This window comes from Ambystoma mexicanum, chromosome 11, assembly GCF_040938575.1.
Source record: "Ambystoma mexicanum isolate Mex_15411 chromosome 11, UKY_AmexF1_1, whole genome shotgun sequence".
NCBI classification, from domain to species: Eukaryota; Metazoa; Chordata; class Amphibia; order Caudata; family Ambystomatidae; genus Ambystoma; species Ambystoma mexicanum.
Genome location: NC_090934.1, coordinates 779,787,247 through 779,814,371, shown reverse-complemented (window position 1 = coordinate 779,814,371; position 27,125 = coordinate 779,787,247).

Genomic DNA, 27,125 nt, shown 5'->3' with positions numbered 1-27,125 from the left:
TGTAACAGTGGTCAGATACAATACAAGGAACATAATGGGAGTCAAGGCGAAGGGTGAAGAAGGGGTATGATTGAGGTGGCTATAGGTACGCTGAGCGTGAAGGGGTTGAACTCCCAGGATTAGAGATCTCTAACTAGCAATATGTTCAGGAAGCAGAGACTTTCGATCCTCTTCATGCAAGAAACCCAATACAAGCTGGGGTTGGAATCGCAAATAAAGGGCAAGGAGATCGGTAGGTGCCTCTGGGCTTCCCACAAGGACTCCAAAAAGTAAGGGGTGGGCATTCTACTAGGCAATTCCTTTCGGTTGATGGGGACCCAGGTTAAGAGGGTTGTGTGGGGGAATATTCTTAGGTGTGAAGGGTATTCACAAGGGGGCACGGATCACGCTAGCTACTCTCTATGCACCCAACACAGGGCAGGTGGGCTTCTTGCAACCGGTTTTTAAGATGATGAATGAATGGGCGGAAGGGGCAACACTCTTGGGGCGGGGGGATTTCAATCTGGTGGTCGACCCCACGCTAGACTGGTGGTCAGCAAAAGGGGAAGGTATGAAAGCAATGACTAAGGACAACCTGGCCTTTCGGTATCTTTTGCAGGATCATTTCTGGGTGGACGTCTGGCGTAAGCAGTGGCCAGGCCCAGGAGGTTACACTTTTTTCTCCCCCCCCACACCAGACCTAGACGAGGATAGACCTCCTCCTTATCCCGAGGGAATGGGAGGATGAAGTGGGGACACCAAGGGCTGAGGCGATTGCATGGTCTGACCATGACATGGTGGTGGCGAGATGGCGGCTCCCGGAGCCCCCGCAATGTTTTAAATGGAGGTGCAATTACAACCTATCTAGGCACCAGGTGTTTATGGACTTCTTGGGGTCGGAGATACAGGCCTATGTTAAAATCAACGACAACGGTGCGACGGCCATGGCTATGGTCTATGTGGCGGCTAAGGCCACTCTTAGGGGGTTACTGATCGCTGACGGGTCTCGTAAGAAAAGGGAGAGGGGGCTAGTTGAAAGAGGGCTCTGTGAAGAACTGAAAGGGCTGAGGGCCCAACTGACCCGACTGGATGTAGACAGGGAGGAAATCCTGGGTGGCATGAGAGAGAAGAGATAGGGACTTCATACGGTTTTGATAGGGGAGGTTGTGAAGAAGATGAGATATACTCGACAGAGGTACTATGAAAAAGGGGACTCAGTTGGGACCCTCCTCGCGAACAGGGTGAGAGAAGGATAGAGGAGATACGGAATGCGGAGGGACGTGTGGTGATGGGGGCTGAGGATATTGCGACTTGCTTCACAGGCTTTTATAGGGAGTTATACACAAAGCCGGCTGAAGGATCAGTGGGGGAGGCGCAACAGTACCTAGCCGAACGGGACCTCCCCAGGCTCACGAGGGCAGAGAGTGAGGCTCTAGATAGTGAAATAACTCGGGAAGAGGTATTGGGGATCATCCAAAGATTGAAGGCGGGGAAGGCCCCGGGAGAAGAGGGTTTTCCGGCCGACTTTTACAAGCAATATCAGAATCATCTGGCGGCGCCTCTGGTTAAACTGTTTAATTTTATAATAGGGGATGATACAATACCGCCGTTTTTTCTTCAGGCCTTAATAGCAGTCATCCCAAAGCCAGGAAAGGACCAAGTCAGCGGTGCCTCGTACAGGCCTATTTCCCTCCTCAACGTGGATGCGAAGATTTTTGTCAGGATCCTCGCATCGAGCCTAGAGCAATGCCTTCCGAGACTGAACCATCCAGACCAGGTTGGGTTTGTGTAACATAGGCAAGGGGCGAACAACATGCGGAAGACGTTTCATATTTCTGTTAGCCTTAGATGCGCAGAAGGCGTTCCTCCGAATCAGCTGGTCCTTTATGAGAGAGGTCTTTGCATCCTTAGGGGTGGGCCCGAGGTGGAGGGGATGGATGTCAGCCCTGTACTCGAAGCCGACGGCCAAAGTGGTGGTAAATGGTACTGAGTCATAGGCTTTCCCGTTACAACAAGGTACGCGCCAGGGTTGCCCGCTCTCCCCGTTACTTTATGTGTTGGTATTGGAACCATGGGCACGGTCGGTCAGGGCAAACAACGGGATAAGAGGTGTCACGGTTGGGAGGGGGTGCACTGCAAGATGAGTCTGTTCGTGGACGACGTCCTGCTTTATATTACTAGACCAGTTCACTCAGTTCCCCAGCTGTTGGACAACTTGGAACGCTATGGGAGATTATCAGTGTTCAAAATGAACTTGAGTAAGTCAGTGGCGCATGTGGTGGGAGGGATGTCGGAGAGGGACAGGGAGTTTGTTATGGGGCTCCCATTTAGGGTGCAGGAAGACGCCTTCAGATACCTCAGGGTTCAGGTGACACAGTGTCATGAGGACCTCTTCCCTAGGAACTTCCTCCCCTTTTGGTCCACCATAAAAAGATACATGGAGAGGTGGTTGAACTCAGGATTGTCTTGGATGGCCCGTTTGAACTGCTTGAAGATGGTTGTGCTTCCCAAATTTCTGTTTTTGTTTCAGATGTTGCCTGTGGTAATACCAAAGCTATTTTTTGCTTAGGTGAAGGGTGCCATGTTGAAATTTCTTTGGGCGGGGGCCAAGCACAGGATTGCATATAAAACACTGATCCTGCTAAAGGAGGAGAGCGGAGTGGGATTCCCTGATCTGGCAACTTACTGTAGGGCGGCCCAGCTCCGAATATTAGTGGATCACTTTGACCCGCACACAGAGACACAATGGGTGGCTATGGACAACGCGGTTTTAGCTGCGGTCACGCTGGATGAATGGCTGTGGGTTGATAGGGCCCGTATCCCAAGGAGAGTGTTGCATCACCCAGTCTTGGAGGTCTTGTGGTCTATATTGAGGGAAGGGGGAGACAATAGGTGGCTCACATCATGACCATCACCCTTCAGCTGTATTTTGGCTCCCCCGCAGAGGGATGAATTAAGCAATTAACAATGCTAGAATTAAGAATGATTAATAAGCAGCATCTACCATCCGCTGAAATACTTTCTGCCAAACTATCTACTTCTGCCACGTCTACCATTACTTTGCATCTGAACTACCGACCCCCTGGCAGTACCTCTATATTCAAAAATGACATTTCTCACTTACTTTCCAACAACACAAAATGTAACTCCCAAGTTATAATCTTAGGAGATTTCAACCTAGGCCTTGATGACCCCAAAGATGCCAAAGCATCCACACTTAAGAGACCATCTCTGAGCTTGGGTTTACACATCACAAAACCAACCCAACGCATAATAAAGGCCGCATTCTCGATTGGTTAGCGGACCTTAATTGCACCACTAAGGTATTGACCAACACACCTTGTGCGTGGACTGACCATCACTTAATTACATTCACCATTGACAAGGCTGCTCCTCTCGCTACTCCTACTAAAGCCCCGGCCTTAATGAGAGGAAGTAAACGTAACCTTACACTAGAAAACCTGTTACCTTTACTACACCCAATAACACATCCCGATACCTCCCTTACGGACCCATCGGATCTAGTGAATATTTATAATGAGACTATCCTTAAAGCAATCAACACGTTAGCCCCTCTCAAACTACAGAAAGCAAAACCACGCGCCCATATCAACAAATGGTACACGCCTCACTTAAAGACCCTCAGGAAAGAGAAACGCACAGCTGAAACTATCTGGAAAAACTTCCTGTCCATACAAAACAAAGACATCTTTGCAGCGGCTTCTTTCAACTACAAAACAGCCATTGCCCAGGCGAAAAAAGAGAATTTCAATCATTGTATTACCAAAGCTATCTCGAGCACCACGGAATTGTTCAATATATTAAAAGAACTTGAATCTCCTGGCCCTATACCTGACTCCTGTATTAAGGACACGCAATGGTGTACTAACATACAAAATGGGCTACAAGACAAAATTACTTTGCTGCTCAACAAAATAAATGTGAAAAAAAATCCCATCAACACTGCCTTAACTCACAATCTTCCATCTACCCCTTCTCCAACGGTGCCACAATTCAACTTTAAACCATTATCTACCAGAGAAGTAGAATTGATTATACTTAAACTTAAACCATCGAATTGCAAGGGAGATGTCTGCCCAGCCACGCTCATTAAAGAAGCTGCCACGGCACTCGCTCCCTTTATCACCACATTCTTTAATGCATCCTTCGACTCTAGTACTGTGCCCACTAATTTGAAAGATGCTTGGGTACTCCCACTTCTAAAAAACGACCTTGGACCCTAATAGCCCATCTAATTACCGCCCAATCACTACCGTCCCATTCTTGCTGAAAATTCTGGATCGAGCAGCTTATCTCCAGATTCAGCAATATCTGGAAACAAACACATTATTGGGTCTAAGACAGTCATGCTTTAGACCTAGACATGGGCCAGAGACGGCACTCATCGACCTAAAGACCTAAATCCAGACTCTAAAAGATAAAGGTAAATGTGCCCTTCTACTACTACTCGACCTATCCGCAGCATTTGACCTAGTGAACCATGATATTCTGTGCAAGCACCTGTCATCTGCTGCGCATTTCCCGGTCCAAGCTAACTCTTGGATTAAATCGTTCCTCAGTAACAGATCCATGAGGGTCTTTACACCATCTGCCTCAGCCACACCTACACCAGTCTCCTGTGGAGTCCCACAAGGCTCCTGTGTGTCCCCCACACTCTGCAATGTGTTCACCAAGCCTTTATTTGATATACTAGACTATCTGGGTGTCAAGTACACTAACTATGCAGATGACACCCAGATACTCATCCCTATCACTGGTGACTATGCTGCTGACAGTAAAACGTTGAATGACATCTATAGTACTATACAAATATGGATGGCCAAGCATGGTTTATGTCTTAATGACGATAAAACCGAACTACTCCTACTTGAGTTCCCCATCTAAATTGAATAACCTAGGAACATCCTTCAAAACCTTTATCATCGATGGTAATACGATCAATGTAGCCAATGATGTGAAAACATTGGGCATCTACATTGACTCTGCATTATCGCTTACAAGACAAACTAACGCCTTAGCATCAGCCACAGCATATACATGCAAACTTATTACAGCCTGTCGTCCATACCTCTCCTGAGCCAACTGCCTATCAGTAGCAAGAGCTCTTGTGCTATCCAATCTAGACTATTGCAATGCATTATACTTAGGAACGTCCCAACAGAATATAAACAAAATGCAAGTCATGCAAAATAATGCAGTAAGATCATCCTGCAATATCCCTAAGAAACACCATATCACCACAGCTAGACATAATCTAAAATGGCTGAATGTTAAGCAAAGAATTGAACTTAAAGCACTCTCATTAACACATAAATGTCTATATAACCAGGCACCCACATACCCCTGCGACACGTTCTCACGCCATACATCATCTCGACCTAGCAGAACAGCACAAACTCATTGTGTCGTCATACCTCGATTCAACTTACAACGGACGGGTGGAGTCAGCTTCCCAGTCCTAGCTGCCAAACAATAGAATGCACTCCCCACCTCCATTAGAGCAGAACCTTCCTTCATGATATTCCGGAACAAGGTTAAAACGTGGCTTGTGGATCAGGACCATAACTGAACCTCTGCCATAATATTTGCCCTACAACTAGTAAGGCCAAGATTGTATATACCTGCTGTAAATTGTATATTATCTGCCTATATATATGTACTCTCGTTGTAGAATGTTTTTAAATGTCCCCATGTACACTGCTGTTTATAAACTGTATACTCATATACTATGTAAGTGAAGCGCTCAGTTGCCTCAGGGTCTTGATGCGCTATACAAATTAATAAATGCAAATGATATTACGGAACCTCTGGCATTTCAGTCCTGGTATGAGGCTGGATTAAGAAGAGCGGGTCAAATGTGGGTAGGGTACGTCTTTATCTCCCTGAGCGGTCTGGAGGAGGCCCTGGGTCTTGGTAAACTGCCACCCTTTCGCTTTTTGCAATTGAAAGGGGTCTTAACGGAGAGCTGGTGGGGGGACAATCTCAGGAGGAAGCTGACGGATTTTGAAGGTTTCTTGATAACGCAGAGGGGCTCAAGTGGGTTGATAGCTGGGTTTTATAGGAGGAACCTCTGGGCGAACCCTGGCGACCCCCCCACCATCGAGAATCAAATGGGCACAGAATCTGGGCAGGGACATTGAAGACAAGCTATGAGCTCAGATGCGCAGGAGGGCCAACCGTTCCACGACCTCGCTCCAGTATAGGCATCAGGCCTTAAAGTTATGGCACAGATGGCACTACCCCCAAACGAGGATTGCGCGAATGAGAGAGGGATATGACTCGCACTGCTGGAAGTGCCATCAGGAAAAAGGGGACTATATTCATATGTGGTGGGGCTGTGCAAGAGTCCAGGTGTATTGGAGGGAGGTTCTGTCCTGGATAAAGGGGGTAGATGGGATCCAGAGGGAATTAGCGCCATGGCTTCTCTTATTCGGAGTAACTACTGGGAGGAGCCGGTACTAGAACAGAGGCACATGTTTCTTGTCATGTTGGTCGTGGCTAGATGTTGTGTGGCTCAACTATGGAAAACTTTGCGACTGCCGGGGGAAAAGGACTGGGTATTGAGGACTCGACCCACTCACCTCCTGAATGAATCTAGGTCTGATATCGAAGGTCTACGGTTACCTTTCTTTGAAAAATATGGGCGCAATGGCTGATTGGAGATGGGGTAGGAACGGGAAGTGAGGGGGGAGAGGAGCCCACCAAAAAGAGAGACTGGAACTTTGTATGAGCCCGTTCGGATGAAAAGGGGGAAAGTATGCATGTCGGGTGATAGTTCCCCCAATCCACTGACAAGCGTACCCTGGAAACAACTAGCCAGGGAAAGAGTACCGTCCACTGTTGAAACTTAGAGGAGACAATTGAACTTTGCTGCATGGGAGGGTCAAAGGGGGGAGTTAATGCGTTGGTTAAAGGGGAATGCTTCATTGCTAACATGTGATGTTTTGACTAAAATGCTAATACAGTTTGATTTTGACATCTGCCAGAAAACTAGCACTCACATACCACCACCAGTTCCATTAAATCCACTACCGATAATTGAGGTTCCATTTTCCCCAGATTGGTATGGACATTGTAGGACCCCTGGAAACTTCCAAACTGGGGAATAAATACATTCTGGTCATTGCCGACTACGCTACACGATATCGCGAGGCCTTCCCCCTGAGAGCCAACACAACACAACAAATCCTGAAACACCTGCTCCTTTCTTTTCCGAAGTAGGGAGTCCAAAGGAGATATTAACTGACCAGGGCTCTACTTTCATGAGCAAGCTTATGGGGGAAGTTAAACAACTGTTGCATATCACCACACTATGAACATCTGTGTATCATCCCCAGCCATATGGCCTTGTGGAAAGATTTAATAAAACCATAAAAACTATACTACGAAAGTTAGTTGAACAGGATGGTAAGAACTGGGATCAAATGATACCATGGGCTTTGTTCGCAGTCAGGCCTCAACAGAATTTTCCCGTTTGAACTCCTTTATGGACGAGAACCCTAGGATGTCCTGGATATGTTGAGGGAAACGTGGGAAGAGAGAAAGGAAGCCCAAATTCCACTCTCCCAACCTGCAACTAGGCTTAAAGAACATATGACGACTGTTAGATCTTTAGTAGAGACTCACATGGTTAAAGCACAGGCAAAACAAAAGACCTCCTATGATAAAAAGGTTTCTTTAAGATCCTTTTCCATAGGTCAAAAGGTGCTAATACTATTGCCTACTTCTTTAAAAAAACTTGTATCCAATTGGAATGGACCATACGAGGTACTGGAACAAATGGGTCAGTGTAATTATAAGATCTCACAATCAGGCCACCGTCTTAAAACCCAAGTCTATCATGTAAACTTATTGAAAGAGTGGAAAGAAAATCCTTCAGAATCCCAGTCTGTATTATTATCCTGTCTATGACCAGAAGACACAGATAACAAGGCCTTAATCTCCCCTGACCTTAGTAACAATCAAAAGCATGACCTGTATGACCTTATAAGACAGTTTACTGATGTGTTTCAAGAGGAGCCCAGAGGAGTGAATGATATATATCATCACACCTGCACTCCTAAAAGCAAAGTGGTATACTTGAAACCTTATCGATTACACAAGGCTAGAAAAGATACCATCATTCAGGAAGTTAAAAACATGCTAGAGGCTAACATCATTGAACCTTCTAATAGTCCTTGGTCCTCCCCTATCGTGTTGGTGGCAAAACCCGATGGAAGTTGGAGGTATTGCATAGACTTTAGAAAGGAAAGGTGAACACTATCTCTGCCTTTGACGCCTACCCAATGCCCCGTATTGACGATCTGATCGACCGGCTGGGAATGCTGTCTACCTTTCAACAATAGATCTAACAAAAGAGTATTGGAAAGTTCCTTTGCATGGACCGGAGAGAAAACTGCCTTTGCAACTCCCATAGGGTCCTTTCATTTTAAAGTCCTGCATTTTGGTCTACATGGTGCTCCCACAACATTGCAGAGGTTGATGGATAAAATCCTACAGCCATACTCAGAATTTTGTGAAACCTATATAGATGGCATTGTGATACTGTTAGGCTAGAAAAATACCCTCCCATAGCATAGACGGTATATTATGTTGGCCGAAAATCAACCGCATCATGTGCCCAGCATTGTCAGTACAGGATCATCAGTATAACCATAGAGCATCAATTTTGTAGGAATAGAATTCGCCATTTTGGTAATTTTTGCTTTTCTTGCTATTCTGTTCAAAATGCTTTGCTGTAAGTGGATTCTATTTCATTTTGCTCATGCACAGAGCAAGGCCACAAGTATATGTTGAAAAACTAGCCCAGACAGCAATGCCCCGGTTCCCTCCCTCGCAAGTCCTTGGAAGTAAGCAACAAGGCATTTAATCACTACGCAGGTGCCAGCTAGTCTCGCTGGAACAGCAGAAACTGTAGAATTAGACAGTTAAATGGCTTGAATTATACTCTACTTACCGCCCCCATTTTCTGGGCCCCTGTAGATCGCGCTGACCCCTCGGTCACAAATAGAAACTAGAAGATAGCAGTGCCTGGAATGTGTCTCTCCTATGAGCGCAGCTTGCTTGCGGAACAATAGCACTATGTTCTCTGTAACAAAGAATAGTGTCTGCACCTATGCAGATTGCAATTGTTGCTAAAATGAATGACTGTAGGGGTGTCAAATTCGTCATATTCGTCACATTTGTCAATCATCATGTTGGATGTGTCACTACTGATTATATGATGGTCATTTTGTATATATGTAAGTGTTGTAAAATGTTCGCTCTCTTGCGTCCCACGAGGTCTGGGTGACACACGAAGCGGGATGTGAGACCCAGTCGGCCGACTTAGACTATTTGCTTTGCAATAAACCTTAGATTTTGGGAATTGTACCTTGTGTCTGGCGTATTAGTTTGTGTGTGGTGATTGTGCCTTGTTTCCATACACGAGGGTCCCCTAGGGGCCCCATCAATACATAGCAGGACATGGGAAGACCAGTTGTATCACGTTCATGAGAGTGTTAAGAAAAGCAGGGCTGCCAGCTAGTCCCAGAAAATGAAAGGTGGCCCAATCTGCGGTCAAGTACTTCTGGTGTTTTGTGGGTAATGGCAGTCGCAGATTTTACCACAGAATTCATCCTCCAGACTGATTCTTCCATAATGGGGTTAGGAGCTGTCTTATCGCAAAATCATGATGGCTTGGAACATCCAATCTTGTATATCAGCAGGAAGCTGTTCCCCAGGAAGAAGAACTACTCAGTCATCGAGTTGGAGGCACTGGAAATCAAGTGGGCAGTGTGAGAAACCTGAAGGTGTCTCACCAGCTAGTCCCTAGGGATCTGTCATCCAGGTGCCCAGGACACGGCCATAGCTTTTGGATCCAGTTACTGGGTGTGGACAAGTGCGGGAGTATCACCTGGATGAGGGCTCTTCGGGGAGTGGAAGTGGGACACCGAAGGGTGAGACGCAGTCTCGCCTTCCCTGTAACACCTCCTCCCCATCCTACCAGGTATGATACCTAGAAGCTCAATCCCCCCTTCCTGACACAGAATCTTTCTCACATACAGTTCATCATGAGCGACAATGGACTAAAACCAGAGCCGTTTACCTGACATGTCCCAACACAAGGGTCAGGCAGAGTCAGGCAATTACTGATGATTACCCACACCTGACTTCCATCACACTTCCCCACACGGATCAAAAAAGACTGAGCACGAAAGCACACTCTGAGCAAAGCAAAACACACGAGGAAGCAGCAGTTCCGAGATGGTGGCTTAATACGAGGAGAAAGGCAGCAAGACCAGAAAGGTTTGCAAGGAGAGAATTGCCCTTGGCCGTTTTTGAGGAAGCAAGCCGTTACTTTCACGAGCCCTCGAGTATAAGAAACATAAGAATGGGAATTAAAGCTGAAGAAAGGTGCATTGTGTGTCAAAGGTACCAGGGGCTTTCCTGCATCGATGGGCGAGGGGGGAGCGTTTGCCACCGTGGTACTGTCCTTGGCTCTGACAACAAAACCACTCCAATAAAGTCAAGACAGCCGGGGAGACTGATAGCAGACCGGTCTGTGTTAGAACCAAGGTTGTGAGCAGCAACATTGTATAAAGAAATCTGCAAAGAACAAAGTTTAAGGCATGTATGTGATGAGTGATGCAAATATCCAAATTGTGACTGAACTTTTGAAACTAACATGGATACCACACAGAGTGGTCCGGTGCAACGTGGGTGCTCATTCAAAAGGTCTCTGTTAGGTATCCAACTGAGAGTCTAAAATTCTGAACTGTGATTACAAAGGCAAATGTGAACCCAACGGAGGGATGCAGAGAGAAAACTAGGGGAAGGGAACCCCGTTTTCTAATGAGTGTAAAATAGTGAACTGGGAAATCGAAGTGGTCCTGGAACGGGTCAAGACAAACCCTGTGCACATTCAAAAGTCTTCAATCGCAACATTGTGAACTGTAACTGTGAAAAAGGGATCTGAGCCCAGCAGAGAGGGATCCGGGGTGAACTTTGAGTCACCTGTGAAAAGGTATTGCTGTGGCAAATCTGAACCCGACTGAGGGATGGCAACGAATTGAACTGAGACTAGTCTGAGCCCGGCTGAGGGAGACTAGTTGTATAAAAGGTGATCTGAGCCCGGAAGAGGGGGATCCCGGGTGAAGAGTGACTCACCTGACTTGCGTATTTTTGAAAGAACCTTTGGTTTGTTTTTGGTACATCAGGCCCTCTGAATCAAGAGACTTTGATAACACAAGAGACTTGGGCACAGAAGGCCCCGATGTTGGTAATGGAACTGTGTCCTCATGCTGAAGAAGCCCAAGAGTGTGTTATGCTCGAGTGAACTGCCCTGTCCCGTGCTGAAAACGTGGGGAAGGGAGGCCAACAGCCTCAACACCCTGACTTATCATTTTGTGATCAATTGTTTCTTTTTCATGAATTTTTTCCCTCACTATTTGTAACTTAGTGGTAAGGATTGTCAAAAGTTTTTTTAGTTTAGACCCTTTTATATTTACTAGACGTCACTAGGACTGCATTATTATTATTTGATGGTCGTAGCTTGCTCCTATCTTAGATTTAGGTTTAGATAGGCGTTTATCACACCCTTGATAAGGTTCAATAAACACCCCTGAACTGTGATCACTTGTGTCTTTCTTGCTTTGATACCATCCCCATCCTTACATATGGTGTGTCAGTAGTGGGATGTGACTCAATTGAAAGAAATTGGGGAACCCTACAATATCAGAAGCTTAGCCACAGAGCCTCCAACCCCTCTGTTGACACGAAAGAATCAATAGGCTTCAATATCTGTAGCAGTAGAGAGGCTACTATCCCTGCAGGGAACAGGAATGATTCCCACAGACTTGGTTTTAATACCCCCTCCTGGGTGTTACATAAGATTGTCCCCAAAATCTGGCCTGGCTTGGAAGTTCAGTATAGATGTTCTAGCAGGCGTCATCGATCACGACTTCCGAGGAGACATAAAGGTTCTCTTACAGAATCATGGTGAAATCCCATGTACATCATGGGGGCCAAATTGCCAAAGGAATTCTGGAAAAGGCTCTACTTCCTCATTTTAAAGAAAGTGAACCAGACAAAACAGAAAGAGGTACCTTAGGCTTTGGGGAAGCTGATAAACCTTCCAACATCAAAGGGAGAAAGGGAGAAGAGGCTACCATCTATCCGGACCTAGCCTTCGCCCAGCAACACGATCAAGCCATCGCTCAAGCTTTTTTACAAGCTATTCCAGAAAAGGAAGGTATAGAACAGGGGAGCCCTTTTTTCTTCTTAAAGCAGGGATTGCTATATAGAAAAGAAACATCTATAGAAGGCTTAGGTAAAAGACAATTAATAATCCCCCAAACCCTCTGACAGATCGTACTAGAGAATGCGCATTCCCATCTGACCGGGGGGGGGCACTTAGGACAATCCAAAACGGAGGCACATATCAGTGGGAAGTTTTACTGGCCAGGTATCCACGCTGATATAAAAACCTTTATTCAGACATGTGAAATATGTCAGAAAACCAGCACTCACATCCCATTGCATGCCCCACCGAATCTTTTACCAATCATAGAAGTCCCTTTTTCAAGAATCAGGATGGACATCATTGGACTTCTGGAAACATCTAGACTGGGCAACAAATATGTCCTCGTGATTGCTGACCGTGCAACCAGATACCCTGAGGCATTCCCTCAGGGAACAATACCACCCAACAAATTCTAAAACACCTCCTACCGTATTTTTCCAGGGTTGGCTTTCCTAAGGAAATACTGATGGATCGAGGTTAAAATTTCATGAGCAAGCGCATAGCTGAAGTCAAAGAGCTACTCCATATCACCACCTTACGAACGTACGTGTATCATTCCAAAACAACAGGTGTGGTAGAGAGATTCAATAAAACGCTTAAAATGATCCTAAGAAAGTTGGTAGATAAAGACGGGAAGTACTGGGGCCGAATGATCACCTGGGCACTGTTTGCAGTAAGGAAAACCCCTCAGGCATCTACTGGATTCTCTCCCTTTGAACTACTTTATGGTAGATAACCTAGAGATGTCCTGGGCATGCTCCGGGAGACCTGGGAAGAACGAGAAGAGGCACCCATTCCCCTCTCGTAAACCGCTACCAGATTGCGAGAGCATATAAGACTTATTCGAGATCTAGTTTGTACTCATATGGAAAAAGCCCAAATCCAACAAAAATCCACTTACGACAAAAAGGTGAGCTTAAGATTGTTTTCCATAGGACAAAAACTACTAGTCCTCTTACCCACCTCTGAAAAAAAGCTTGTCTCTAAGTGGCATGGGCCATTTGAAATACTGGAATGAACGAGAACCTGTACTTAATAGGTAGACCAACCTGACAGGAAACAGAAGGTCCATCTATATCATGTAAATCTCTTAAAAGACTGGAAGGAAAACCCGTCGGCCACCCATGCCACAATGCTATCCTGTTTGGTGCCAGAAGAAATAGACAACTTTGAATTAATTCCTCCAGAGCTGTCTATTCAACAACAAGAAGATTTAAAAGATTTAATCACCTCATTTCACTATGTATTGTCGGAGAAACCAGGAAGAGTAAAAGGCACCTATCACTACATTAGAACACCTAAGGGAAACGTGGTTAATCTAAAACCATATAGACTCCCAGAAGCCTGCAAACAGATATTGGTTGAAGAAGTGAATAAGATGTTAAGAGCAAATATTATCGGGCCCTCTTCAAGCCAATGGTCCTCCCCTATGGTACTGGTCACCAAACCTGACCATTCCTGGAGGTTTTGCATAGATTTCCGCCAAGTTAATGCCATTTCCGTCTTGGATGCATATCCCATGCCACGCACTGATGACCTAATTGATAAACTCGGAAACGTCACTTTTCAATCCACCATAGATTGAACGAAAGGGTACTGGCAGGTCCCCGTATATGTGCCTGATAAAGAAAAGACAGCGTCCTCAACGCCCCTAGGACTATTTAATTTCAAAGTCCTCCCTTTTGGGTTACACAGCGCTCCACCCACTTTCCAATGACTTATGGACAAAATATTACAGCCCTACTCCGATTTCTGTGGAGCTGATATTGTCATTTATAGTAAAACCTGGGAGGACCACCTTTTCCATCTTTTTACTATTATGAGAGCCCTCAAAGAGGCCGGCCTAACTGCCAATCCATCCAAATGCAGATTGGCCCAGTCAGCCGTGAAATACCTCGGCTTCTTTGTAGGGAATTGCAGTGTACAACCTCAATGTGAGAAAGTGAAAGTCATCTTAGATACCCCTACACCTAAAATTAAAAGAGATCTCAGAGCATTTCTAGGGTTAATCTGTCATTACCGTAGGTTTAGCCCAAACTTCTCGGACAGGACAGCTAGGCTGACTGACAAACTAAAGAACGCCGAACCCCAGAAAATTCATTAGACTGACTAAGATGATATATGTTACAACAACCTAAAACAAACGCTGTGCCAGAACCCGATCCTCAAGGTATTAGATTTCTGAAAAGAATTTGTATTGCAAACAGACGCCTCCCTTACAGGGTTAGGAGCAGTCTTATCACAATTCTGCAAGAGATTACAACATCCCATCTTCTTTACGAGTCGCAAACCTTTCCCACGTGAAAAAAAAACTACTCTGTGCTGGAATTAGAGGCCCTTGCTATCAAGCGGGCCATTATCCACCTTAGATACTACCTCCTAGGAAGAAAATTCACACTCGTCACGGACTATTACCCACTAGTTTGGATTAGCCAATGAAAGGCCAACCCTCGAGTCATGCAATGATTCTCAGACCTGCAACCCTAGTGTTTCTCTGTGGAGCATCGAAAATGTAAAGACGAAGGGATTTCCTCTCCCGGTTCCCCTGTGAAACAGATGTGGCTACATCTCATGGGGGAAGGGTATTTGAGAAACCTGAAGGTGTTTCACGTGCTAGTCCCCGGGGATATGTCATCCAGGTGGTCAGGACATGGACATCGCTATTGAATCCAGTTCCTGGGGGTGGAGCAGTGCGGGAGGATCACTTGCATGAGGTGTCTTTGGGGAGTGGAAGTGGGACACCGAAGGGTGAGACACGGTATTCCCTTCCCTGTACCACCTTTTCCCCATCCTACCAGGTAGGATACCTAGAAGCTCAGCCCCCCAGCCCCTTTCCCGACACCAAAACACTTTCTCACTGACAGTTCATTGTGAGCGATAATGAACTAACACCAGAGCCGTATACCTGACATGTCCCAACACAAGGGTCAGGCAGAGTCAGGCAATTACTGATGATTACCCACACCTGACTTCCATCACACTTACCTACACGGATAAAATGCGGAGCACAAAAGCACACTCCGAGCAAGGCAAACACACGAGGAAGCAGCAGTTCTGCGATGGTGGTTTAATACGAGGAGAAAGACGCAAGACCAGAAAGGGTTGCAAGGAGGGAATTGCCCTTGGCCTTTTCGGAGGAAGCAAACCGTTACGTTCACAAGCCCTCGAGGATAAGAAACATAAGACGGGGAATCAAAGCTGAAGAAAGGTGCATCGTGTGTCAATGGCTTTACCGCAACGACTGCTGAGGCGGGGAGGAGCGATTGCCACTGTGGTACTGTCCTAGGCTCCGACAACAAAGTCACTCCAATAAAGTCAACACAGCCGGTGAGTCGGGGAGACTGATAGCAGACCGGCCTGTGTTAGAACCAAGGTTCCAAGCGACAACATTGTATGAAGAAATCTGCAAAGAACAAAGTTTAAGGCTTATGTGATGAGTGACACGAATATACTTAAATATCCAAGGAGTGACTGAACATTTGAAACTAACGTGGATACCATACACAGTGGTCCGGCACCACATGGGGGCTTATTCGAAAGGTCTCTGTTAGGTATCTTACTGAGAGTGTAAAATTGTGAACCGTGATTACAAAGGCAAGTGTGAACCAGACAGAGGGAAGCCGAGAGAAAGCTAGGGGAAGGGAACCACCATTTTTTAATGAGTGTAAAATAGTGAACTGGGAAATCAAAGTGGTCCTGCAATGGGTCATGCCAAACCCTGTGCACATTTGAAAGTCTTTGTTAGCAAAATTGTGAACTGTAATTGTGAAAAGGGGATCAGAGCCCCGAAGAGGGGATCCGGGGTGAACCGTGAGTCACCCGCGAAAAGGTGTTGCTATGGCAAATGTGAACCCAACTGAGGGATGCTAACAAATTGAACTGAGACTGGTCCGAGCCCAGCTGAGGGAGACTAGTTGTATAAAAGGGGATCTGAGCCCAGAAGAGTGGGATTCCGGGTGAAGAATGACTCACCTGACTTGCGTATTTTCGAAAGAACCTTTTGTTAGTTTTTGGTACATCAGGCCCTCTGAATCAAGAGACTTTGATAACACAAGAGACTTGGGCGCAGAAGGCCCTGATGTTGGTAATGGAACTGTGTCCTCGTGCCGAAGAAGCCCAAGAGTGTGCTATGCTCAAGTGAACTGCCTTGTCCCATGCTGAAAACGTGGTGAAGGGAGGCCAACAGCCTGAACATCCTGATTTATCATTTTGTGAACAATTATTTCTTTTTCATGAATATTTCCCCTCACTATTTGTAACTTAGCGGTAAGGATTGGCAATAGTTTTTTTTAGTATAGGCCCTTTTATTTTGACAAGACTTCACTAGGACTGCATTATTATTATTTGATGGTTGTAGCTTGCTCCCATCTTAGTTTTAGGTTTAGATAGATGTTTATCATACCCTTGATAAGGTTCAATAAACACCCTTGAACTCTGGTCACTTGTGTCTGTCTTACTTTGATACCATGCCTTCCTTAAAGAAGCAATACACCTAAAGTACTATCTCTTGGGTCGTAAATTTCGCCTAATAACAGACCATTCCACTTTGGTATGGATTAGTCAGAGGAAAGAATCCAACCCTTTGGTAATGCAGTGGTTCTTGGACCTTCAACAGTACTGCTTCACAGTTGAACACCGGAAGGGCCGACAGCAAGGTAATGTGTGAAGCACCACGGTCCAACCAACATTGGGGAATGCTATGTGAGAAACCTGAGGGTATCCTCACTCCTACTCCCCCTGAATCCTCTTCTCAGGTGGCCAGGGAAAGGACACTGCTTTTGAATCCTGACCCTGGGGGTGGAGAAGTGGGGCAGGATCACCTGGGTGGAGGGCCCTTGGGGATTCGGAAGAGGGTATCCACAGGCGAGACATGGTATCCCCCTTTCCCTTATGAGAACCGACCTAACCCTCCCCCGGCCTTTATGGGCTATTGTAAAACAACTCCCCTCATTTTCCCTCATTCAACTTATTACAGTACTCGGACAAGGAAGAGGAAACTAGGAGTAGTGAACACTAGTGAGTTATTTCAGCAATCTAGTACTGGGACGAGGAAGAGGCCTGCAGAGTATTGTAAAAGTCAGGCATGTGCCACGTTCTCCTCTAAATGCAGTCAGGCAATTTAAATAAGATTCACACCTGCAACCTATCAAGTGGTTGTAGGTGTATAAGAAGGGAGGAGACCAGCAGCACATAGACCAGCAGGGAATCTTGTTTGCAAGGAGGCAGCCGTGGTGGGTCCTGCAGGAGAGCCAGGATGCTGGCTGACGATCCTGAGGAATTGTGGAGCCCAGGGCAAGTTGGGCTGAAAGAAATCTACAGGTGCTGGAACCTCTGTGGTCGGAGATACGCAGCCAGAGCTGCGGAAAAAGAAAGGGAAACCAAGTAGCCGCCAGCATCCGCAGAAGGGAAGAGGAGCTGCCGGTGGGAACAGAGAAGCATCAGGAGTGCGAGCGGGGCTCGCGGCTAAAGGCAAGCCAGCAGGTGGAGCAGAAGCGGAACAGCGCAGCTGCCGAAAGGACCGCCAGGGACCGGTGAGTGGACGGGAACGTCCCTCGATACTGGGGCCCTCCTAGGGGCTGTCTGGAAGCGTGCCGAATGCCGAATGAAGAGAATAACGTGCAGATTGAAAATACGTAAGCAGCAAAGTATACAGTCACTAATATTTAATACCGAAATTAATGAAAACCTTATGGGCAAAGCTATGACCTGATGACAGATGCATGCAAAATTGCCCATTTGAAAGCAACGTACAAAATAAGAGAGCAAGTGTGGAAGTTTGCGAAAGAGCATGACAGAAAGGTGGGAAAGAAAGAAAACCACCACGAAGTGAACTTTATGCATGAATACATGGCGGCAAGGCCAAAGACTGGCAAAGGATATTTGACACACTGTGGCAAAGCCAAGAGGCTAACCAGGAGAAGCCATGGGCGTGTGAACCTTCACATAAAGCCAAGAGGTCGACAAGGAAAAGCTAAGTGAGTGTGAACCTTTGTACAGGGGCAAATACAGAAGAACCTGTCTGGGCTGAAGACCTGTAATGGGCGGACAGTGTGGTCTGACAACTGCGCCTGGACCAGGGAACCCAAGATATTGTTGAAGTAAACCCAGAAGGAGTAATCTAATTGAACTGTTAATCCAATCCACAAGGAGTGTTAAGTTGATCTGGAGTTGGGTTGAACGTTGAAAGAGAGACTAATTATAAGTTGGCAGTTGAAGTCTTGGGGAAGGGAACACTGAGACTTGATGAACTGGAATGCTGTCATAAAGACTGGAACCTCAAGACCCTATTTTTGGAACTATGCTACCTTGAACTTGGAGAAGGGAACCCCAAGGATTTGTGGAACTGTTTTGAACTTGGGAAAGGGGAGCTGAAAAGGTAGCTAGGAGCTGGAAGAGGCACAACAATCTTTTTGATCACCATTTTATTTATTGTTGACATCCCTACACATTGTTTAGCTTTAGTTGCGAGGGCAAGGATAGGCTTTGGACACAGACAGATTCTTAAGTTGAACTTTCTGACTCAGAATTTCCTTAGTTTCGCTCCGGTAGGGAAATCCCACCTTAGCATAGGGCAAGTTAGGCCTTCAACCATCCTGACATTGAAGTTAATAAACCATTTTATTTTGAACCTTGAATCTGTTGTCTATGTCCTACTTCATGATGCCTTCACACACACAAGTCATGCCTATTATCATTATTTTTAGTTTCTAGCTTGATTTTCTTCGAATCGTGGGGAAGCACATGTGGCAGTTCGCAAGAAGGAGTCAGAAACATTGAGGATATTGTGAATTATTGTTAATTAAATTATAGAAATAAGGCCTATCTTTCCCTATTGCTAGTGGGAATACCCTGCCTATCTAAAGGAACTAACGGTGCTCGTCAGTTGTCAAGATCACGTATGTAAAAATAACTCTGCCTGACCCTACGACTATAACTAAATTAAATAGGCCAAGAGAATGTCTTTCTTCCCCTGGTCTTTTCTTCTCTTATTTATTTACAAGTTTTTCCTTGGTACAGATATTTCCCAATGTAATCTTCTTGGATAGTCTCTTTGATCAACTCTTGTAGCTCTTCCAAAACACTCTGGAGTGTTGTGCTTTTTGTCATACTGTACTTAGAATATATTTCCTTCAGGTATATTCTCCCACTCTGGTCCAAACCTACAAACTCTTTCCAGTCTTTTAATTCAGGCTTTCCTCCAGTCTTCAATTCTGAAGGCATAGGGTATCTTCCCTTCTTCCCAGTGGATTTGTTTCAAGTCTGCGTCTGTTCTCCAGCTGGGATTGTTATTTCCCTCTTTTATAGGTTTTTCAGGTCTTCAGGACAAGGATGAGTTTCTCTCTTCTTATAATAACGGTTTTCCTCGACCATGTTATTGGTTACTTGCTTTCTCAGGTTTTTCACCATTTCAATTATACAGTCTTAGGTTTAATGTCTCGTCCTTTGGACTGGGATGAGTTTCTCCATACACATAATGATGCCCGGCAGGCTTCTGCTTTTCCAGTTTCACCCTGTATCTCTCTGTATGCAGGGGAGGGTTGCAGGGCTCTGCTCTCGCTCGGGAAACGTTCTTCGGTATCTGACTTCTTGCTCTTCACTCTTGCTGGAGTCCTGTTCTCAGCTTCTCATTGGGTTACTACCGTACACAGGCACTGGCGATGGCAAGCCGTTCACGCTTCCAGCAACGGTGATCTCTGCGTCGTTGTTTGGTTGTCCTGCCCTCCACGCTGCAGATGTGGCCACACCACCACCGGGTACATTGTTCCTCTTCACAATGATTTCTTTGCTGTCGCATACACCGGCCTCCATCGTCCGGCACTGGTGTTCTCCGCTCCCTCAAAAGCGGCAGGCTCCGTGACCTGTCTCTGCTATGCCTCCAGCAGGCGTGATTATGTCAGGGTGCTTCCCCTGTGTACAATACTCCCCTCCTCTCCTTCTCATCCCAGTTAAATGCACGTCTCTTCTTAAAGAAACATCTCCATTTCCTCTTTCATATTGGTTTCTTGTAGCAAGCATTGCCTTCAGCCAAATGTAAAGATGCCACATTGTTACGTATAGCAGACAGTCCCATATATTCAGCTGAGGTATGTGGTCTAGGGAGTTCCTCACAGGAACAATAGTCATTGTACCCAGAGGGTCTTACGAAGCGTGCTCACCTCCCTATTATCAAAGGTGGATGCTTTTTGAGGGGACATTATGGGCCTCATCACGAGCTGGGCGGTAATATAGCAGTAATTCCGTCCTGGCGAAATTACCATTATCACTGTGGTGTCCTGGGGAATTACTGCCATATTACAAGTTGTCTGGAGCGTGCACCCACCGTTGGCGGTAACACTAATTCTGTCTGCTGGAATTAATGCCGTAAATACGTTTGGGAGGGTAATTCAGCCCGGCACTGGCAGTATCACCATTCCTGGCGCCACATTCGGTGCTGATTTCGCTGAAATAGCATCATCACCGGAACGTGAAGCCTGCCGGCAATCATTTTGATAAATCCAACTCACCCTGAATCTCCCATTTCCTGGTGCCATCCAGAGACAATAGAAGGTAGGAACATGTCCCAAGAAAAGTGGAAAGTGAAGGTGGCATAGATGAGACTGCAGAAGCGCACATTTAGTGACAGTGAACCGCATGTGCTGTTGGAGGAGGTTGTCGCACATGAAGTGAGCTGTATGGAAGCAGACAGCAGAGGACCTCTGGCCAGAGGAAGGATGCCATTTGGGCGACCATATGGGACAAGGTTGTGGCAGAGGGCATTGTCCCACGGGAAAATAAAGACTGCCGCAAAAGGTGGAACGACCTGAAGACCAGGGTCTGCAACCTCATCGCCAAGCACAGGCATGAGACATCCGCCACAGGAGGTGGCACTGTGGAACCACTCGCCTGACTCCATGAGAGGAAAAGGCCAGCTCAATCCTCCACCTGGAAGGGACAGAGGGGATCGGCAGCACCAAAGTGGGAGCAAGAAGCCAAAGAGATGCCGGTGAGTCTTTAAGTGCCCACTGCCATGAGGCTGCTCTTCGGTTTTGCTGAGCCTTGGTGCCCATGGTGAGCAAGCGTTATCACTCGGTCACTTAGCTCTGTGGGGATGACTAAGTGTGACCATCTCAGTAGGAGTCCGTCCTCTGTGACAGTGAGCTCACCCCGTGCTTTCCACAGTTGTTCCAGTGTGTGTCGGGCTTCTTGAGTCTTGGAGACAAGGTCATCGAGAATTGACTTCCACTGCCTTGTTTAGATGGCATTGCGCAGAATCTGGAAACACCCTTCGTTTGCGGAGGCCGTCTGGATTTCCTCAAGGTTCATTAGTTGGGGACAGAGCTTTCTATGACAAGTCTCAGGTGCTCATCGGCTGCTGCTACTCACCCCGTTGAGGCAGTGTTCGCCGGCTTTGGGTGCTTAGACAGGTAGTCTGCGGTATTGCTCAGTCCTGGCTTGTACCTCAGGTCCATGTTGTACTCCTCGAGAGCCAGCAGCCACTTCTCGATTCGAGGATAAGGATTTGCTGATCCGCCCGTCATGATGGGAAGGAGGGGCTTGTGATCGGTGATCACCTTCACTGGCTTCCCGTAGATGTATATGTGGAAGTGGCGGCACCCCCACAGTACTGCTAGGGCCTCTTGCTCAATTTGCGAATATCTTTGTTCAGTAGGAGAGAGCACACGGCTCGCATATGCTACTGTGCTTTGCGTGCCATCCGTGTTGGCTTGTGTGAGGATGGCCCCTAGTCCAAATGGGCTTGCATCCACAATGATTTCAGTGCTCTTCGTGGGTCGAAGAACGATAGTATGCACTCATCATACAGCGCTCTCTTTATATTGTCGAATGCTGTCTGTTCTAGGGCTGACCATTTCCAGGTAGTTGTCTGCTTGGTGAGGTTCCTCAGGGGTTCTGACACGGTTGCAAGATTTTCAATGAAGCGGCCACAGTACGTGACCATACGTAAGAAGCTCCTTACTTCCGACACAATCTCGGGTGGCTTGCCTTTTGGATGTCCTTGACTTTCGCCGGGTTTGTTGAAATTTCACTCTCCTGGAAGACGAAGATGAAAAATTCGATGTTGTCCCTTAGGAACTCACATTTCTCATGGTGAAGTGTTAGGCCCAAGGATTGGATTTGAGTCAGGACTTTCTCAAGTCTCTCCGGGTGCTCGCTCTCAGATATGGATTGAATGAGAATGTCATCTCTGACATTTAGGGTACCAGGTAGCCCTGCCAGCGTGCTGGGGATGGCGTTCTGGAATACCTCTGCCCCAGATGAGATGCCGAAATTGAGCCGCTTGTACCTGTAGAGGCCAATGTGAGTGGTGAAAGTCGTAATATACCGGCTGTCCGGATGGAGCAGGAGCTGGTGGTAGTCAGACCGGAGGTCAAGCTTTGAAAATACTGTGCCGCTATCTAGCTCTGCGATGATATCGTCCAAGGTGGGTGTAAATTGTCTTTCCCTCTTGATCGCCTTGTTGGGCAACCTCATGTCCACGCAGATACCGAATTTGTCCGGTTGTTTGGGCTTGTGTGCCACGACAGTTGGGGAGACCCAAGGGGTGGGTCCTTCAAACTTTTCCATAATGTCGAGGTCGACGAGGTCTTGAATCTCCTTTTCGACCTGTTTGCGGAGGTGGAAGCGTACCCTCCTGTGCTTCAGGGCCACTGGTTGGACCGTGTCGTCTATATGTAGCTGTATGGGTTTCCCTGCCATCTGCCCGATTCCTGTGAAGATGTTGGGGAATCTTTGGAGCAGCAGCTGGACGTCCTCTACGAATACCCCATGGGCAAAGTGGACGAGGCTTAGAGCTTCGGCAGCGGCACAGCCAAGTAGCTTAAGTGTTGCCACTTTTGTGACATAGAACCTGGCCCGGATGGCCGTTCCGTGATGCTGAACGGTGGCGATGAAGGCGCCTTCCAGCGGTAGGGGATTCCTTCATCCAAAGGTGAAAATGCGCACTTTGGTGTTTTGAAGGGTCGGGTATTGTTCACCGGCCATTACGTTCACTGATGCTCCCGTGTCATGGAATATGTGGACTGGGATGTTCAGGATGGTCACGGTGCACCAGGGTTGGCGCTTTCCTCGTCCTCTGACCGCTAACACCGCTGACATGAAGAAAACATCCTATCTTCTTCTCTCAGACATCGTGCCTTGAGGGTCTCCATGCGGACCAGTGGACGCTGTGTTAGTGGATTGGCTCGTCCTGTCCTGCGGGAAGCTTTTCAGGCGTTCCATTCCTCTCGACACCGTGGCCGGGGCTAAAGCTCTGCACACCCACGCAAAATGGTTTGGGATGCCACACCTTATACAGCTGTACTCTTTTGCCAAGCAGTCTTTTTCATGCGGGAGGTCATACCCACATTGTCGGCAGGGTGCTGGGGTACTCCGTAGCTTCTTCTGCTGCCATGCATTTCTTGTGCCCTGTTTCCTTGGAGGTTGCCGACCAACCAGGCATACTTCTTCCAGCTTCACCGATTTCAGGGCCGACTCCAGTTTGGAGGCTCTGGCGTCCGCCAGATCATTAGAGCGCCCTAGCTCGAAAATTCTGGGGAAAGTGATATCTGGTTCTCTCATAATTTGCTTCCAGAGTTTTCCTGAGTGACATCCGATGATGATTTGGAGTCTCACCTCCTCTTCTTCATTCTCCCACCCGCAGGTTGAGGCTAGGTGTCTGAGACGACTATGGTACTTGTCCAAGTTCTTGTCACTTTGCTGCATTGCCGTGCGCATCACAAACTTTTCAGTCTGTGTTCACCATCAGGGTGTACTGTTTGAGTGCTTTGACAGCTGCGTCATATGATTCATTTTCGGGGTGCAGGGTTTTGAACAGTTTATGGACTGCAGGTCCGGCTGAGTATATCAGGTTGCACTTCTTCGTGAGGTCGTCCGTCTCCCCTGTTGCGTTGAAATACATATCTAGGCACTCTCGCCACAGTTCCCATCGAGGCCCAAGCAAAGTCGGGGCCCCATCAATGTCGATTTCGCACAGGGTTGCGAGTGAGCCGCGTTGTTGGGATGTCACACCATGCTGGCGTGGCAGAGCGGGGGACGCAGCACCATCTTCGGCCGACATGACGCTAGGTATGGGGTGCTGGTGTCGGTGTGGATGTAGGGGTGCAAAGGTACTCTGAATGGAGCCGCTGCCCCAGTCCTTTGGCCTTCAGTGGGGTGCACAGACGCTCTTTGGGAGCCGCTGCCCCAATGACACGTGTCTGGTGGTGATATTGGACGCCAACTGGACTTGCGCCACACAGGGGGCCGTGATGTGGCAGGGGGAAGAAGGTGGCAGCGCACGAGCACTCTCCTGCGAGAGCGACGCTGTAAAAAAAATTCCTTTTGATGAAAGAAATGTTTTTATTTATTTTATTATTATTTTTATAAACCCCTGGTCCTGGGGGAATGAGGGACCAGGGTGTGCTGAACGCTCAGGGCGTTCCATAAATTCTGGCTTGGGCCAGTGCCATACAGTGGGATGCTGTAGAAGGGGTGGGAACCCTTACCGTTGTGCCGGAGCACGAAGCAGGCTGAGGGATATATCTCTGCGCAGAGCGGAGGCTCCGGTGCAGGAGGATTCTCCCTCGGAATGCACGCGACAGAGTTCCAGCACTCGTCACCAGTGTTGTGGGGCTATGTGCGGCCCAAGCACGTGGCACAGTAGGACGCGAAATGAAGCACAGACACGACAATGTGGTTCACTAGCCCTGTTCCGAACTGCCGTGAAGGCGTGAATCCGCGCCCTCTATTCAGGGCTCTGCGTCATGACACCACACTAATCAGAGAGGAGGTGGTCTGCTTTTCTCTTGAGAAGTAACATGTTATATAATGTCGAGTTCCTTTACATGACATGTAATATGCACCTGTATGCGTTTTTTTGCGTAGTCGAGCAGTGTGCCAAGTGTTGAAAAACAAATTAGAATTGTTGGAAATGAAAACATAACATGAAGTTAGCTGAGTTGTAGATGAGGCACCATGACTTGTACTAATACATGTCGTGTCCACTAGAGACCAAGATGGCAACCACGAGTGCGTGCTGTGGGAGGCGAGCTAACGTACTAGTGTTGCAATAATCAGTCGCATGGTTAGAATGCCGACGCTGCGCGCATACTGTTATGGATAAACCGCAGTGTGGTGCTGCCCGATGACGGGCACGCACGCGGCGGCGTGACGTTGCACGCCGCCGCGTGCAACATAAATAAACGGGGCGTTTCGCGGCCGCGCAGAGCGACCGGGAAGCCCGAACAGTGAGGACGCGTGTGGAAGTGTCGTCCTTACAAGGTGGGGGCTATGGGACCGCATGGGGGCATGGAGGAACCCTCAACAGTGGCGACAAGTGGGGGAAACGATGCCCGGGCCCGGGGGTGACTGTAGATTAATTTTTTTCACCGAAACGAGGCGGATGCAACACTTCGTTTCTTTGCCACGGGTAGTGCGATACCCACGCGGCTGGCGGCCATTTTGGTAAACAAGCCGTGGGACTTTACAAGGCTCCGGTTTCGGCTCGGAAGCAGCCCCAGGCTTAATTTTTGGAACTCCTGATAGCAGGAAGGCATACCTGCAGGACTATATGCCTAATTTCAATTTTGGCTTTTCCTTGGGTTTCCTACGTCGAGTGAAAGCAAGAAAGAAGGTTTAGGGCCTAGGATCTACATAACCCACGCATCTTCTTCTTCTAATTTTTGGGAACAATTGAAAGCTGAATAGTTCATCCTCATCTTTTTCATCATCAGGCTGGTGGACACACTCTGTTTTCATCCCTTTCATCAAGCAGCGTGTCTGGTGAGGCTGTGTTTCAGGCGTACATTGTGGCGCGGACAACAAAATGAAACGCTGAAAGTTATTGAAGGAGGTAAGCTGCATGGTTCGCAAGAACCATGGACCTTCAGAGTGAATAGGGGTCTCGGTATGCAATTTTGTATTAAATATAAGGGGACAGAGTAGTTTGATCTATATTTTACAGATGGTGCCACGAATATCCAGATATATTATTACGTAGCCTCATTAACTGTTGACCAGACATAATGATTGTTGTGTAGCCAGATTTATTGTTTTAATACTATTAGATATCTTGCTGCATAACCAGATTACTTAGTAGTTTTGCCATATTATTTGCTGATTAGCCAGATCAATGACTGAATACAGAGATTAGAGATTTCCTACCACTAGATCTAATGCTGCATAGCCAGATTAATTGTATCATAGTCAGAATCACATTCTTTCTTTCTTCTTAAATATTTTCCTGCACTGCCAGATTAACTATTGCAGAGTAAGAGCGTGCCATACTGTACTTGGCTCCTTGATTGCAAATCACTATTGGTTCTGAATTGCTTGACTGAGAGTTACACTGCTAGACTGATGTGCACTGTGATTAAGTCCACTGTCATGTTTTGTGGACTTCTAGTGGCACGATTGGGGGGCCTGGGGTCTTGCTGAGCCAGTGGATGATGGGACCTGGGGCCGTAAGGGGAGGGGACTGTTATTTTAAACAAGAAAAGGTTGCCACCACTTTTATTCTTAAATGATGCTACAAGGGCTCAAACGTTCCCTTATCAAATTACATAGTTCAAGCCCCGGGCAGCACCTGTCAAACACCCAACAATGGCTTTATATCACACAAGTAGATGGCACATCTCAGTAACATACCCACAAGAGCAAAGCAATCACAACTTTTCCATCATAAGCAGATGAGTGCATGCATGTGCGACTACCAACAAACTCCAAAACCAAGATGGTGGATGTAGCTCTTAAAGCTGTTATCTGTCTGACAAATATGAAAACCATTAAAGACCTCAACATTTATGAGCTATTAAGATATAATAACTCTATCAAACTTCAAACCAAGACTCAGTGGACCCAATTTTGA